Raw genomic sequence first — 17,683 nt, 5'->3', positions numbered from 1 at the left:
AATTATATCATTTCGGAATAAGAGGCGTGGCCTATGATTGGTTCATGAGTTACCTGAGTAATAGAAAACAAAGAGTTGTTTTCAATGGCACACTATCTTCTAACGTTAACAACATATCTTTGGGTGTCCCACAAGGGTCTATCTTAGGCCCTCTTCTATTCCTGATTTATGTAAATGACTTTCCTAACTGCCTTCAACACGGAACTGCAATTATGTTTGCAGATGACACCACCATTATATATAAAAATAAAACCGTTTCTGCTGTATATGACTTGGCAAATCAAGAGCTTGTATGCATAGATCAATGGCTATCAACAAATCGATTGTCTCTAAATGTCACCAAAACCAAACATATATTATTTTCAAGTCAAGGAAGCAAGACACTATCATGCAACCCACCCTTAAATATTCGAAAAAACAACATAGAACAAGTTGCCTCAATAAAGTTTCTGGGAATAATTGTAAACGAGCATTTGTCATGGAAATCTCATATGGAAATCTTGCTTCAAAAAATAAGATCAACACTCTGCGTGACAAAAAAAATTAAGCCTTTCCTAAACAAACAAGCACTTCTCTCCATTTACCATTCTCTAGTTGAGAGTCAGATATTATATTGTATCTCAACATGGTGTCATGAAAACAAAACTACATTGCAAAAGCTACAACGTACATGCAATAACTTTCTTCGTACTGTATTTAACATTGAACGCAGAGAAAGCATAAAAGGTGTAATGGAACTCAACAATTTAAAATCAATTAACCACATGAAAACTACAGAGATTGCAACTTTCATGTTTAAATATTCAAAAAAGCTACTTCCCACAACATTCAATGATATAATTATGTGTAAACGAGCAAGTAGTTTAACAACAAGAAGTAATTCTCCGTATATTCCGATATATTGCAGAATTAATACTTGCAAACAATCAATACGGTACATGGGGCCAACAGTTTGGAACAAGCTTCCCCCTACTATAAGAAATGAATGCAAAACTGTAAAAGGCTTTAAATCAAAAATGAACAAGCTAAATCTTCCTTAAAATGATCCTATCTAAGTATTACATGCACCAAACATACTAATATATATATATATATATTTTTTTTTTGCCCAGAAATGATAGGCCAATGTGTGTAGATTCATTAGCAAAATAGTAAGGTTGTTAGAATGTTAGTACACCTACTGGCCTTCTGGTTCTTGTGTTTTTTGTCCACAGAAGTTCTACAGAGTCTTCAGAAGTTTTCCATCCACTCCGACCAATCGCCATCTTTCGGTGAAGCGATGGCCATGTGCTCCAACCAGTTGTTTTTATATCAATATCTTGGACTGGATCGTCATGCTATTGTCTGATGGTTTATCTATTTTTCTAACATGCCGAATTGGATTTTTTTTTCTATTTTGTTATGGTTTAACGTGTAAAACATACGGTAACCCAAATGTATCATATTACTGTGACATGCCACTATTACATCCCAGCTGGCGATGCCTGTCGTTTTTGCATTAATTCAACGTTTGCCAACGTTGAATCAGTGTGGAGGTGACGAGTGTAGCTGACTGGGGTCTAAAATTATCGCTTTATCAACGCAACTTTTATCAAAGCACGCTTGATATCTTCAAGACATAACTTCCCTGGGTATAATTGAATTTCCGAAAGATGATGATGTTGTTCTTGCTAGTTTGTTTTATTTGTTTTTGTCATTGTTTTCAATGTCGTCAAGTTATAGCCTTTCTATTTTGTGAGTCGTGCAAGGCCTGGTGCGTTGCGCTTGAAATGGCTTTGCCCGTGGTAGGATTTCTTTGAGGGGTTTTCTTTGCCTGCCTTGCTCTTTTTTGCTATGAGCTAAACGCATCAAGACGTGTTCCCCTTACGACCATCAGCACTCTTGATAACGCACCATGGCCGATCTTCATAGCAACTGTCCATACAAATCTTAAAATATATCAGCTAAAGCTATGTGGGCTAATAAAGCTATAGCCTAAATTTTAATTGTTTTTGTTTTGTAACATTTTCTTTTTTTATTTTCTTTTTATATCTTAAATTTTTCTGAAGGTGTTGCGACCGTGCCAAATTTTCTTTTCAACTCAATAGCTTACTTCGGTGACAAGCACGTTTTAACGGTCGCGTTTTGTCGCTTCTACCCTTTTCTCGACCTTTGCTATGTTGACGTGTATTGTTTTGATATGATGGTCAGAAATAAAAAAACAACTGAACTGAACTGAACTGTAGATGTACTGATTGGAAACGACAACGCTTATTTGATGTGTGCTAAAGAAGAGCGTGTTGGTGAGAATCGTAGTGAACCACATGCTTTGCTCACTCCTCTCGGTTGGTTGACTTGTGGTGGTAAGTCACCCTTAGATGAAAGCGTTGCTAACGTGTGCAGAGTGCAAACGTCTTCAGAGTCGGATGTCATCTCTAGCTTTCAGCGTAAAATTGAGTCTCGTGATATGGAAATAGCAGACCTGAATAAAGTCATTCAGGATTTGACCTTGCAAAATGAAACCTGTGAATTGTCTCGCAATGATATTTTGGCTAGAGAACTTGTTGAACCGAATATTGAGTTGAAAGATGGTCGATTTGAGATACCTGTACCGTTGAAGGAAGATATTGATTTACTTAACAATTTTGTGCTGGCGTCAGATAGAGCTGCTGCTTTAAGGAAGAAGGCTTTAAAACAACCTGAACTTCGTGATTTTCTTACCGACACCATGAAAGATCTTAAATCTAATGGCTATACTGAGCGTGCTGGTGAAGCAGAAAATGTAAAAGGATTTCAGTGGTATTTACCATGCTTTGTGACGTCACAATTAAAAAAGCTTATTGTTTACGATGGCAAGTCTGAATCTCGAGGAACTTGTGTTAATGATGTAATGTTTTCGGGTCCTGACTTGTTAAACCCTCTTGTAGATCTCTTGGCTAGATTTCGGCTGAGTAGATTTGGTTTCGTGGCCGATATGACCAAGTACTTTTTTCACATTTTGGACTCTTCACTACGTAAGCCCAATTTCATTGAACTGCTTACGTACACCAGCAGTGCTGTTCGGATCGTGAACGAACGCCCTTTGGTACCTTTGAGTGACGACCCTAGGGATTTTACTGTCATCACCCCTGCCTCACTTTTGACCCCATACTTAGACCCATACTGTGCTGTTGGGCAACCACATGATCGTGACCAACTAAGAAGGGATTATCGGTTCAATTTGTCACTTTCTCAGCAGTTTTGGAGCAAATGGATAGATTTTTACTTGCCAGGGCTTCAGGGCCGGAAAAAATTCAATTCAATTCAATTTATTTTTCTTTGTCAGAACGCAAAAAGAAATGATATTGTAAAAAAGAAATACAGTAACAAAACCAACAAAAGGAAAAGGTGGCAAAACCTTAATGGTTTAAGACGTGCATAAAAAGATCTAATATTGCGGTATTTGCATCGATAAGTATAGTTAAGCACGGCCACCAAACCTGATACTGTAAAACAAGTAGCCTAGATCAGGGTTGTCCAAAGCCTGGCCCGCGGGCCGCATGCGGCCCGCGACCTCCTTCAATGCGGCCCGCCGCCTCTTCTAGAAAACTTTTAAAAATTACCGTATATCCTCGCATATAAGCCGACCCTAGAAAAACAACCTTAAAATGGTAAATTTATAAAAATCCGCATATAAGTTTTATGTTTAATTTGTAATGAAATGATATCTGTTATGAAAGAGTACAATGTACAACGACACTACAGCACTCTTCATGTCACTGGCTATGATAAATATACTGGTGAGGCGCGGCGAGCCCTACTCAATGATCTCAAATCAAACCTGCTTAAGCGTCAAGAAAACATGTTTCAATTAGTGAAGCCTTCGTCTTCTACAACCATTGCTTCTTATGATGTATCACTTTTGATGGCTAAATCCAAAAAACTTCAATGTATTCAATGCTCCGCTGACTATAACTATATCAGAAGCCGATGACGATTTGCAGCTTGAATTGTGTGACTTGCAAAGTGACCAGTTTTTATTAAGCAAAGCTACACTGCCAATCACTCAATTTTGGCCTCTTCTTTCTGAAGAGCATTATCCTAATTTACGCCGTTTTGGATTGCACTTGCTGTCAATGTTTGGCAGTACCTACCTTTGTGAAGCAGCATTTTCCGCAATGAAGTCGATTAAATCCAAAGAGAGGAATCTACTTAAACAAACATCTCTCGAAGCCTGCCTTCGTTTAGCCTTAACCTCAGTTGACATTGACACAAAGGAGCTGGCTTCCAAAATGCAGGCACACCCATCTCACTGAATTTTAAGTAAACTGTACCGTTTTACGTACTTCCTTAAATATTTTTTACGAATAAATTTATGGTTTATTCTTATTCATACTTGTCACTTATTTTTAAGGTTTCCTGGTCTACTGACGTTGCTTAAAATTTCCAAAACTCTCTTATTCGTAGTATTCACATCTTAGCTTTTTTAATCTATTCCCCAATATGTTTTTATGATAAATATAAACATTCATTTACACATGTACGTGTTTTACTTTACATCTGGTACGGTGAGACAGTGTATAAGAGGAAAAATGTCAACTGCGGCCCGCGATCTAATTTCCTTGCCGAATGCGTCCCGCGTCCCATAAAGTTTGGACAACCCTGGCCTAGATGAATTAGTTAAGAATCAGTCGCCTCCTCGTTGCTGAAACAATTGAAGCGCCAATTCTTAAAGCAACGAGAACACGACTGAACCTAACAACATCACAAAAACAAACTAATACACACACACACACACATATTGTAATTAGGTAATGGACTATCAAAACATGGATTATTTACAGATTTTATACAGAAATAAAGTGTTCGCAGCAACGATATTAAGTAGCCTATAGATTGCAGAACAAATACACAATATGGCAGCTCATTATCAAGATAAAATAGTTAAAAAAGCTTTGTTTTTTAAATTAATTTCTTGCACATGTAAAAGCATAAGAAGCATGATGGTATATATAGCAGCGTGTTTTTGGTATTGCCAATAAGAGTTGAATCATCTTTTATAGCATCAGTGAGGGATGGAGTGTTTTTGGTATCGCTAATGAGAGGTGGAGACTCTTTGGTAGTGCCGATGAAGGATGTAGTAGTGTCTGAGTTGTTTCAAGTATCTTTTCCAAACCAACCTAAACAATAATCTTACGAAAAGTCAATCCATTCTCTGAACGAACATAATAGCTTATAATAATTAGGGGGTAGTTACAGTTAGATGCAAGCTTGTAGTAACATAGTGATATATTCTTATCTGGCAAATATTAAATTATGCAATACCGTATAGAAGCTTATTCATGGTATAGAGTAAAGATAGTAATCATCATCGTCATCCATTCTGGTGTAATATGATAAGATATACGTATAGTAAGATATGTTAATGTATAATATAGTAATATTGTAGGATAAATTTACAAAAGTGGCATTTGGCAAGGCATGCTATACCAGGATTTGGTGCAACAATCAGCAACACAGTCAGAATTAAAGAGTTACAGCATAGGTTGATTTTCAGAACGCAAGTGCTTTTTCAGGTTACTGCAAAATATTGAAAAGGTTTCAGTTTCGGTGATGGTTTTCGGGAGATTGTTCCACACTTTAACTCCACTAAACTGAATGGATTGTTGAGTCAGTCTTTTGGAGAAGTAGGGGAGGAAAAAGTGATTGTTGCTTCTGGTTGATATTGAGTGCAAATTGTTATTAAGTTGAAATAGAGAATTAAAGCACTGGGGTAAGTGATTGTGTTTGAGTTTGAACATAAATTTTGCAGTTTCTATTGTGTATAGTTCGTCAATTGTGAAGAAATTATGGGATTTAGAGTGATTTGATTCATGCTTTGCAATCATTTTGATAAATTTGTTGCAAATCTTTTGAAGTTTATTTAAAACAGTTACATGACCATGCTTCCATACACTTATGCAATACCGGAGATTGCTTTCAATTAAGGAATGGTAAAGGCAAATCAAATTGTTGGTGTTTAAGTAGGACTTAACCTTGCAGATCACTCCAAAGTTTTTGCGAAGTTTTTGCAGTAAGGATAGCATGTGGGGTTTCCATGATAAGTCTTCGCTCAACAGTATGCCCAGAAAACTAATAGTGTTGACACGTTCAATGGGTTGATTGCATATAGACAGTGTGTAAGGGAGGTTTGAAAGTTTATTGGTGCTATTGAATAACATATATTTTGTTTTTTTTACATTTAGTGATAGCTTATTTGCTGCTAACCAATTTGTTACTCCTGTCATTTCCTCATTCGCCATTTCGAAAAGTTTGTCATAATTTTTACTGCAAAAGAATAAATTGGTATCGTCAGCAAACATTATAGATTCAGAGTGTACTAAACATCTCGAAAAATCATTAACATAGATTAAAAATAATAGTGGTCCAAGGATCGATCCTTGTGGTATTCCATAACATATTTCTCGTTTGGCAGACATTGAGTGAGATACTTCTACAACTTGAAATCTGTTTTGTAAGTAACTTCTGAACCAGTCATGGGCTATTCCCCTAATACCAAAATAGTAAAGTTTGTTTAGCAGAATGTGGTGATCGATAGTATCAAATGCTTTGGACAGGTCCAAAAATATACCTAGTGTTGCTTCTTTTCTTTCAATTGCATTTGAAATTTTATCAACAAGGTGTAATGCTGCATGACTTGTTGAGTGATTTTGTCTGAAACCAAACTGCTGACCATAGAAGTTATTGCCTTCTAGAAAATTGTATATTCTATTGTACATTATTTTCTCAAGTACTTTTGAAATTGATGGTAATAAACTGATTAGGTCGATAATTACTGCAGTCTTCTGCTTTCCCTTTTTTAAATACAGGTATTACTTTTGATGTTTTGAATGATGATATGAATTTGCCATTGGTTAAGGATAGGTTAAATATATGTGCAAGTGTGGTAAGTATATTGTCTGGGGAAGCTTTTATAATTTTTGTTGGTATTTCATCAATGCCACAACTTAGTTTGGATTGAAAGGAAGAGAGAATTTGCTTAATTTCAAGAGTGGTGGTGGGCTGTAAAAAAATTGATTTACTAATAGGATTGGAAAGGTAATCTGAAAATTGTGAAGTTGTGTTTGGGATTTTATCAACTAGCTTTGATGCAATTGAAGAAAAATATTCATTAAAGTAGTCAGCTTTATCTTTGTTGTGAACTAAGATTTTATCTCCAGCAACCAGACGGGACCATTTATTGCACTTGCTTCTCCCTAATAGCTGATTTAAAACACTCCAGGTGCTTTTAAGATCATTTTTGTGTTTTAACAGAGTAATTTTGAAATGATTTTGCTTTTTGAGTTTCAGTGATCTAACATAAAAGTTTCTCAGAGCATTGTACCGGGATTTATTTATTTCAGATGATTTTCTAATATATTTTTTATATGCAAGTTGTTTTTTTCTATGAAGTTCACAGAGTTCAGCATCATACCAACATTGGGTTTTCATGTGTTTTACTGATTTGACAGGAAAACTATTTTTAAATAATTCGGAGTAATTGTTAAAAAACCTATTATAAGCTGCATCAGCGTTAGTTTCTTCCATAATATTTTTAGTGTTAAACTCTGATAGTCTTTCAACAAAATTACAGATGTTTGTGTTACTAAAGCACCTTCTCTCTTTGAAGTGGGAAAATTCTTGAATTAAACCTAATTGGGAGCATTGTATTACAGGCAGATGGTCAGCAATGCAGTCGACTATTATACCAGCATTTGTTTTGGCATTATAGACATTTGCCCATATGTGATCAATAGCTGTGGAACTGGATGAAGTAATTCTAGTTGGTTTAGTTATCAATGGGTGGAAGCTGTATTCAAACATTGCATCAACATAGTTACTAGTGTGACAGTTGTTATGGTCTAATAGATTGTAATTAAAATCTCCCATAATAAAACATTGTGCATTTGATTTTGATATTGTTTTTATAGTTAGAAGGAGTGTCTGCAGAAAATCAGAGTTGACAGCACAAAGTGATTGAGGGGATCTATAAATAGTACCGCAAGTTAACTTTTTCTTGTTCACAAATAAATCAACAAAAAGAGATTCAAACTTTTTTTCTTTCATAATAGTCAAGTCATTTCTTACAGAAAACATAAGATTATCTTTAATGTACAGTGCTACTCCTCCGCCCTTTTGTTTGCATCTGCTGTTTGCAAGAAAAACATACCCTGCTAGGGAGGTAAATTCACCAATCTGATTTATTTTTAGCCATGTTTCATTGATGGATATTATATGTGGTTTAATTTTCATTGAGGTTACAAGGGCTTGAAGTTTAGAGAAATTGTTTGGGTTGGATAGAGATCTAATGTTTAGATGCATAGTTATCAGGGATTCGTTTATTTGCATATTTGCTAATAATGAGCTTGCTTCAGCTGAACTCATATACACATCATTGACTTCAAAATGTAGATCTGGTTCATCATTACTGGCAATTTCATTTGCATTTGAGAATGAAAAAAGCTTGTTAAGTACTGAAGGTTCATTGTTAAGGGGTTGAGGAGCTGTGTGTATGAACAATTCTGAGAAATTAGTATCATCACAGTTTAAAAAGGGTAAAGAGTTTTGCAGACAATTTCTGCATAAGTAAGAATGATCAAGTTTTTTACATGTACCAGTGGGCATTCTTATATTACTGGTAGTGCATTTAAAGTGATAAGAAAAGCCACACATGCTGCAAAAGGTGGATTTCTGGTTGCTGCGAACAACCTTACTACATATGTTACATTTGGGTTTAAGCATAACAAATAAGGAACAAGGACTTACCTGTATAGCTGTGAAAAAACAAACCAATCTAAATGCAGAAAATGTAGCCTACTGGTTTACTGCCAGAAGCACTATTATTGTGCTATTGCTATTTTGGGAATAAATTGATCAAAAGGACAATAATAAAATGTACTAATGTCAGTTGACAGAAAACATATTTCTCTGATTGTCAGACTTGTAGTCCATGTACTACTTTGCAACCGTTTTTCTTCAGGGACCTTTAAGAATTTCATTTGTTAACTTAAACAGTTACAACATTTTGTCTGTCAAATTATTTTCAGTAGCAAATTCTTGGCAAATTTTGAAGTGGGTGCAATTACAGCAATGGTCACAAATTCATACATGGACCCCAATATAAAGTTAATTTTACTAGTTTATTTATCAATATGTCATTATCAGAGAAAGAGCAATGCTTCTATTTACAATTTAAACTGATAGGTTATTATAGGGATGTAGCTAAAATCAAGTTTATTTATTTACTTAACTCTTCAATATCCTTTGTTGAGTGAACTTGGTGCTTTTTTTCCTTAACATAGGCGAAAATGTTTCCATTGATCGTGTAGACATTACTTTTCCCAAGTTTCTCTTTTGCCTGGTTAACCAATAAAAGTCTTTTTCTAGTTAGTGATTCAGTGATTGCCATTCCTGTACCTTTCAATTTTGTTTTTGACTTAAATATCATGTCACGAATAGACCGCCTGGTAAATTTTACAATCATAGGTTGTTTTTTAGACCTTTGGGACAGTGGATGACAAATACTGATGTCCCAAGCAGTTACCTCAGTACCAGTACTCATTTTCCTATTAAATATATTTAAAACATAATTAACGAATGAGGCATGGCTGCTTGATCTATCAGGCATGTCTGAGCAGCCATGAATGATCAAGCAGTCACGCCGAGAATACTGTTCCTGCTTGTCCAACTGTTCTTCAAAGTTTTGTATGGCTGCAGATATTCCACTAATCTTCTTAGCAAGGTCATCTATCCGTTTGTCTAATCGTTCAACAGCATTTTTTTTAGGACCTGAAACAACAGGGACGGGATTAGAATCAGCTTTAGTTGCAGAGTTGATGTCACCATACTGACCTTTGAGAACCTTTTGTTCTTCTTTGATTTGAGCCAAGTCTTTCAATAAATCCTTCATCATGTCTCTCAAATCGTCTTTACCTCCCATTGCAGTACCGTAATTAATAGTAGACTTATTGAATAAAGATTTATGGTCGTTTTAACACAAACTTCCTAGGCACTCATTTACCTGAAACTTATTCAAATAGAATGGCTACAAATGGCCGAGAATTTGGAGCCTAATCAACTTGTAGTGGTAGGTTCTTTCCAAGACATTGGTAAACGTGGGAAGTATCAACTTGGGAGGGTGCATGAGGTGGTCCCACAAATTAGGAAAGGGAACCTGTGGTTCGTAGAGCTAAAGTTGCCGTCTGCAACTATGATGAGAGTAGGCTACAGGGGAAGTGAAAGTAGACTATGTGTGGAGGGATATTTCGTGCCTCGCCCCCGTAAAGAACACCTAAGTGTTAGGGTTTGAGCCTGGTTTTGTCTGCGGTGGCCGACACTTGTCTGAGCCCAGAACAGTCGGTTATTATCGTAACCATTGTATATAGCGTCATTTTAGCATGTACCTATGGTACCAATTTCATGTATCGTCGTGTATTATTCGTATTGTTGTTCATTCTTTGCATGCCCTTTGTATTTACGTATTAACTTAAACGTGAGTGATTCAAACAATTTGTGTATCGTGTGTTTTTATTCATTGGCTCACAATTGTCGTCAATTCTTTTTTAGTTATGCCCAGTGGCGGCTCGTCTATAGAAACTGCAAAACTGCAGCACCCCCTGCACATTTCAGAATTTTATTTTTTTTATTAATTTCACGTTTTTTTTCATTTTCTCTATAGATCCTATCGACTAGAAGTTTCATAATTTCTGGATTTTAAAAAGTATTATGATTTTTCAAGTTTTATATTTGGAAGCTCTGAACTGCAAGCTCTGCAGTTGTGATTTTATGGTAGCCACTTTAACAAGTCGAAATTATGCCACTGAAATTGACTAGAATGCAACCGCCAACCAATCATAAGCTACGGTTAAAGTGACGTAAAAAATGGCGAAAAGAAGATCATAGAAAGCAAATTAAGTGATGGATTTTTTGTCAGCTGGTTGGCTTAGGGGTTAGGGTTAGGGATAGAAAGTAATAATTTCATTGACGCGTGTTCGATTCTCACCACTGCTATTGCTCTTTTTCTTCTGTAATTACCAAATAAAGTTCAAAACAAGCATTAACTCTCTGGGTGAGTGCTAGAAGGGTCACAATTGGACGGTAGCCTCTTATAACACTTTCTGATTGGTTGGCGCTTGCATTGTAGTCAATTTCAGTGGCAGAATTTCGACTTGTTAAAGTGGCTACCTGATTTTATAAAAGAAGAACAAACAGGAATCGTGACGTCATTTTTGGCTGAGGTTGCTTTAAAACTCGACGCTACCGAACTGCAAATTTTGCAGTTGCTGGTCAGGCTAACTATTGTTGCAAGTATACTTCATCGTTTTCAAGCACAATGTTAGGTGGCTGTGACTGATGCTGTTACATGGTTAGACTAATATGCTTTGCTTTCTGCACAAAAAGATAAAGCTTAGACTAGGACCTAGGTTATCTTGATTGAGCTTAGACTAGGACCTAGTCACTAGGTTGTCATTATTGTTCTTACTTAATTAAATTTAAGCTAGGTTCTTTGTTTACTTGCGATAATAAGTTAAGGTCAAAGATCTAGAGGTGTAACTGTAAGAACAACGCAACTTCTTAATTGGCTAGATTTTTTTATCAGCATTTTGCTGAGCAGGGTCTGCCATATTTACATTAATTCCACATCGCATTGTTATTTTCAGGCTGTGTGTTGATGGTTTATAAGTGCTAGTCTAGTTGTGCAGCAAGCTGTAGACTGGTAGAAGGATAGGTTATGACATGGGAGGCTGCAACGTGGTGCTGTCAATGTGAACTTTCATCCTACGAACAGTTAATAAAGTTCATGAACATTTGGAACCCTTAAAATCCTGCCTTGATGAAATACACTACAGTCTACATCAACTACTGATCATACCATTTCAGAAGCAACAGGTATTTTGCATTACCTTACCAACAAAAAATTCCTCTTTTGGTTGCAGCTTTTTTATCAAATAATGTCTCATGTTGAAGTGATTTTCAACCAAATGCAATCTCGAGATATTGATGTGTTCAAAGTACATGAATATATAAGCAATTTCAAAAGTGCAATTTCCGTGATAAGAAACTCAAAAGTACCGTACTGTGAGAATTCTTCAAAAACACTTATGGCTGAAGCGAAGGAGGTATGTGACTGCATATGTGTTGACATAATGGCTAGATATTGCTTCACCAAACGATTAGTAAATGCAAAATTGTTCAACAAGAGAAGCTTCAATAGCTTTAAGAATAAACTGCCCATACATGAGGTGGCAGTAACTGTGGAAGCATATCCCATCATAGAAAAAGAAAAGTTTGAAACTGAACTTGCAGTATTCTACAGCAGATTGGACAATGGACATGTATGAATATTCCGTGTTATTTGAATTGTTGACATTTATTCAGAGATGCTCTCAGTGAAATTTCCAAACTGTTAAAAATCCTCCTAATTATTCCTATGACCACAGCAGAGCCTGAACGCTGCTTTTCGACATTAAAAAGAATCAAAACTTTTCTGAGTACCATCAATCAAGAAAGGCTCCAATCATTAAATGCTATTGCCGTCATTTCAACAGAGAAAAAATTCTTCGTTACCCAGACATTAACGACAAAGTCATCATTTTGCTCAAAAGTAAACAAGAAGAATGGATTTTGTCTATAAATAAGCTTGGTTCCAGTTGACATGGAGCAGTTTATTTGTAAGTAACTTATGTTTTGTAGTTTATCCCACTGTTTACCTTTGTATGCACCCTAATTATAGCCTGCATAGTGCATGTGCAGCATGCACTGTAGGAACTTTGTGTCTTTTGTTTATTTGTTATTCATAGTAATAAAATAACCCATCATAAAATAATTTGTCAGACAAACCACAAGAAATCTTGTATTTCAGCGAAAGAAAAACTTTGCTGGATCATCCATGGCCTTGACTGAGTCCCTCACTAAACGGAGTGTTCAACTCGTCAACGATGCAAAACACCAATTTGGGAAAAGAAATGTCTGAACAATCAATGGCAACAGTTTTGTATTTATTTATTCACAGACACACATAATCAAATCTTCAGAAGCCATCCTAAAGTTAAGTATCGTACTGATTAATTAATCTTTTTATGTTTTGGGTTAGGCCTATAATAGCCTATGCCTATCTAATTTGTTAAAACTGGTAACTATTTACAAAACAGTGCTTATATGCATATTATATATATGATATTGCAAATAATTTTAACCAATGTATATTATATAGGCTAGATTGTCAATCTCCTGTTGGACACTTCCTTTTTACTTGTAAATTAGGAGAAAAAATCTGCTTTGAATTCATCGTATTTTTTGTCCCAACAATGGTAGTTGTAGCAAGATCCGATATCAATTGAGCAATTGTTCAAACTGGAAATTAGTGTTTTCGTGTTTAAATTTCACAACAATTTACTACCAGATTGCTTCTCCAACCGTTTTAAATGTGTCAAAGAGGTTCACTGCCTGTGTACAAGAAACCATGATAATGATTCTCTAAACATTCCATACTTCTCAAAAACGCTTGTAACCAGGGTTGGCTGATTTAAATCAAATGATTTAAATCATTGATTTAAATCATGATTTAAATCAAACAATAAAAATCAAAAAAATCAATTAAAAAAATCAAATGATTTTTTATTTGCTAAAATAAAAATAAATACATCAACAAACGTTTTACTGCTTCTTTGTAATACAAAAGTTATATTTAAATACATAAGGCTATAGGCTATGCATGTTTTGAAAGGCAACTTAGTTTACTTGGCAGTTCACACTTGGGACTTGTATACCAGCTCTAACATAGTATATTAGGCTAGAGCTTTTTAGGTAAAAAAAAAATACAATCAACGATTCAGAAAAATGATCTGTGACTTAGTAAGGATGGTACTATCATAATATATCTGTGATATTAAGGACAATAACGTTAGTAGGTGGGAATAATTGCACATGGCCAGGGTGACTGCTCTTGTCATTTATGAGAAAGGATGAGCCTTGGTCTGAAGTTGCAGCAATGTAATAGCTCAAAGTATAGCTGTGATTAAAGATACTGATAATTAAGTATAATACGGAGTTTCAGTTGTGCATTTCAACTCAGACAAAAAATTGTTTCAGCATTTTAATACAAAAGAGGGTAAGCTGCACTATTCTGCATTGAGGCTCAGGGTTTTCAAATGTGAGAGTTTGAGCTAAAAGACACGGCACAGATTAATTTTTATTAGACCTTTTTTAAAATGCCTGTCCAGGTTAAAAACCGTTTTAAAAGATTGGTACTTTTTAGATCATAGAAGTATTTTGCAAAATGTGTTTCTTTCTTTTTTCAAAAACATGTTACCATTCCACAGCTATTGATATTTTGTAGAGCCATAAACTTTAGCGCGAATTTTTCCTTTTTATTCAACACAGATGTTGTCATGCAATGTGACGTCACGATGGGAGTTTTGCGCTCAAACGTAAGACTCACCTCAATCTCGATATGCACAATTGTGATTTAGTATAAAGCAACATATCACACCTACTTAAAAATATGTGCAATAGACAGGCTAGCCTACAATATGATAATAAAAATGATTAAACACTTGCAAAGCAAAGCCTTTCAATCAATTAAGGGGTTAAAAATGATTCTGCTATCTTACTAAAATGATCTCTTCCCCCAAGTAGACTCGACGCTTTTTTATCTAAAAAAAAAACAAAAAAATCTGATTTAAATCAAAAAAATCCGATTTAAATAAAAAAAATCCGATTTTTTTGATTTTTTTAAAAAAATCATGATTTTTCCAACCCTGCTTGTAACTCAGCATTCAATAGAATTCACAGGTGCGAAAACATGGAACGAATTTCCTTCTTCAATTAGATAGAGTGATACAAAGTCACTTTTTGTCCACAATCTAAAACAAAATTTAAGCAAACAAAACGGATACACAATAGAAAGACAATGTAGAAAGACTTTCTTGCATTCTTGTGAAGATTTTAGTGGAAATCCGAAATAATTTACAAAAGATTAGGCCTACCTAACAATAATGTCGACTGCTTGTGCTGTACTTTTATGTTTGTAGATATTAACAGCAAACGCAACACTCCATAATCAACACGACACGTCGCAAAAGGGGATGAGAGCTTCATCAACACCATCAGGACATCATCATCTTATCTACCAGCAGCTCATCCATTCCATCTTTACCCACCAGGACAAGAAACAATAACTTAAACTGGATCTCAAACCTTAATCACCATAGGTTACTGTGTGATGTGCAGTCTGATCATAGAAAGAGCTCAACACCTGCTCTCCTGGGCCACATCGAAACGAGCTTTTGCCTGAGGAGTGAGGATGGGTTTCTTTTATGTTCGGTTTTCTTTCTCCATCCTATAATTATTATGATTACTGCTCATTGCTCATCCACATCAATCTTGGAACTGACAAATTCAATCCACAACACTTTTCATTAGGTTGTCATTCATTGCTACATTTGTGCTTGTTTTTGTTTTATTTTTTACTGTTTGCTTTTTGGGTTTTGTGGCCGTGCTAACTACAGACATAGCCTACTACATGATTTTCTATTCAGGAACGTTTTAAACCTTTCAAGGTTTTGCCACCTTTTCCCATTCATTAACGTGCTGGTAGGTCTATATCGACTATTGTAGTTAAGAGTATCTTTTTCGTCCCGGACGTGTTAATGACAAAAAATAAAATGATTGATTGATATTCATATTATGAGCAAAATGTTCCCATCTATTAGGCCTACTTCAGATTTCCTATTTTGTACCAACCTTTCAGAAAAAGCAATTTTTTTGTTTCAAAGTTCTCAAAGTCCACATTTTCAACTGCTCAAAATTTTTATTTTTTGTCCTGAAAACACCAGCAATGGCATTTTAGAGCATATAAAAGTGCAAAATTTTCTGGGGGGGCATGCCCCCAGACCCCCCTAGGAAGCTCGCGCCTTCGGCGCTCGACTGTTCGTGTCACATTATGACGTCATACTTACCATCAACATTTGCAGCACCCCCATCACCAAAGGTCACGAGCCGCCACTGGTTATGCCATGACAGACTGTCATAACTAGGGGTCGCAATGTTCCAGACAATTGTTCAACAAATCAAACGTCATATATAAAAACCGATATGGTCTTTTGAATCTTATCGTATCACGTCATGGAATTTTTCCTAAAAAATGATGCAATCTTGGCTCATTGTTCCTAGACTCAGTCATAAGTAGAGTAGACAACCGGAAACTGACATTGCCGTCGGCTGCAGCGTGGGTCAGGTGTATGTCGGAAGGCGTACACCGATGCATAGCGCTCAAGTCCGCTTTCCCGCAATGCAGGATAAAGATAAACAAACAAACAAACAAACAAACTGATAAAATATTGCATCAGCCTCTTTGAACACCTGTTTGAATGACTTCATAATTGTCTTTCATTATTGCGTCACAGAAACTGCTGACGTGCCTTTGAAATATTGCAAATCATTCTGGTCATTCGTAAAATTGTTTGTTGGAAGTCAGTCGCATATTTAACTGTTTGCTTGGTGCTTGTTAGCTGGACAAATTTTCCGTCTTTCATCTAAGTAATCTGTTCTGTAGTGACAAGTTTTAGTGGTGTACGGCGTTGCACCCCATTTTCGACAGCTTTGAAGCTATTTTTACAGAAATACAATTCTCGAATAGACGTTTCCTGAAGAGTGTTTCTTTTCGGTCATTACATACAGACGAACCGCTTCGGGAATCTTATGTTACAATTTTCCCACGAAGAGATTATGGTTTACCGCTGTGACCAATGACAACGCGCATCCTCAGAGCAAATAACATGCAAAATAAAATTTCACCAGGTTATATACTACAGTGCGATTGAAGGCACGAAAAAATAAAATACGCAATAAATGCCAATTAACGCAAACGCTCCTGTCAGAAACAACCACTGACGCTCCAGGGAAATCAACTTGCAAAGTTGCTTTCCCCACGTTCAAAAACGTCAAAAAACCCCTTCGTTTTATCCAATCCTCACTTATTTTGCAAAACGTCACCAGCTGCTTAGCCAATCAGATGTGTTATGGTTAGAGTTGCTTTCCCAGTGACGTCAATGCGTAGGCTACAATCGCTAGACTATCTCGTCAAACGCACAGAATGGTCTCTCGTCACGGTACACAGCACCGCATCATAAAGGCGAAAAGATGGCGAGTACTGGGTAGCTCCAAATTTAGTCACATTGTAGCTTATTCGAGTTGGTGGAAAACAGCATAGCCTGAGTGTTAGTTTTTGTAGTGTAGGCCTAACTGAATATCTGAGAATGAACATTCGTGACGAATTAAATATTTAGACAACTATTATTCCATGTCTAACACTGGATTTTGGTCCTGCAACGTTAAAATTAAGATTGTTCATGACTTCTAAACATTAAATAGATGTATGATCACGACATAGGCGAAGCACAATTTGACAGATTTTTATTTTTGATTTGTTTTGGAAATGCTCTCAGAGCGCACCAAATTGGAAGTGTTTTTCAAAAATTTCTGGGGGTGGCCCCCATACAGACCCCCATTGGAAGTGTTGCCTTCGGCAACACGACTTCGGGCTTCGCCCGACGATTACGCTCTTCGTGCCTACTACCTTGCTGCAGCATATTTCCAAGTTGCTTTCCCAACGGTTTAAGCCACCGAAACGTCACTGCCATGCTGGCACTCTGAGTGTGAATTAAGCTCTCTGTCGCTCCTACCT

At 36.1% G+C, this 17,683-nt stretch overlaps 1 long non-coding RNA gene across 1 annotated transcript; it reads left to right on the top strand.

The window, feature by feature from the left end:
- Window positions 1-12,123: 12,123 nt before the first annotated feature.
- Window positions 12,124-15,685, top strand: LOC145771982 (uncharacterized). The gene is made up of 2 exons (XR_014289266.1): window positions 12,124-12,668; window positions 12,860-15,685. It is a non-coding gene; the product is annotated as an uncharacterized LOC145771982 (long non-coding RNA).
- The last annotated feature ends 1,998 nt before the right edge of the window (window positions 15,686-17,683 follow it).

Source organism: Aplidium turbinatum, chromosome 6, assembly GCF_918807975.1.
Source record: "Aplidium turbinatum chromosome 6, kaAplTurb1.1, whole genome shotgun sequence".
Lineage (NCBI taxonomy): Eukaryota > Metazoa > Chordata > Ascidiacea > Aplousobranchia > Polyclinidae > Aplidium > Aplidium turbinatum.
Note: the sequence above shows the minus strand (reverse complement) of the source record. Positions and strands in the feature narration are given on the sequence as shown.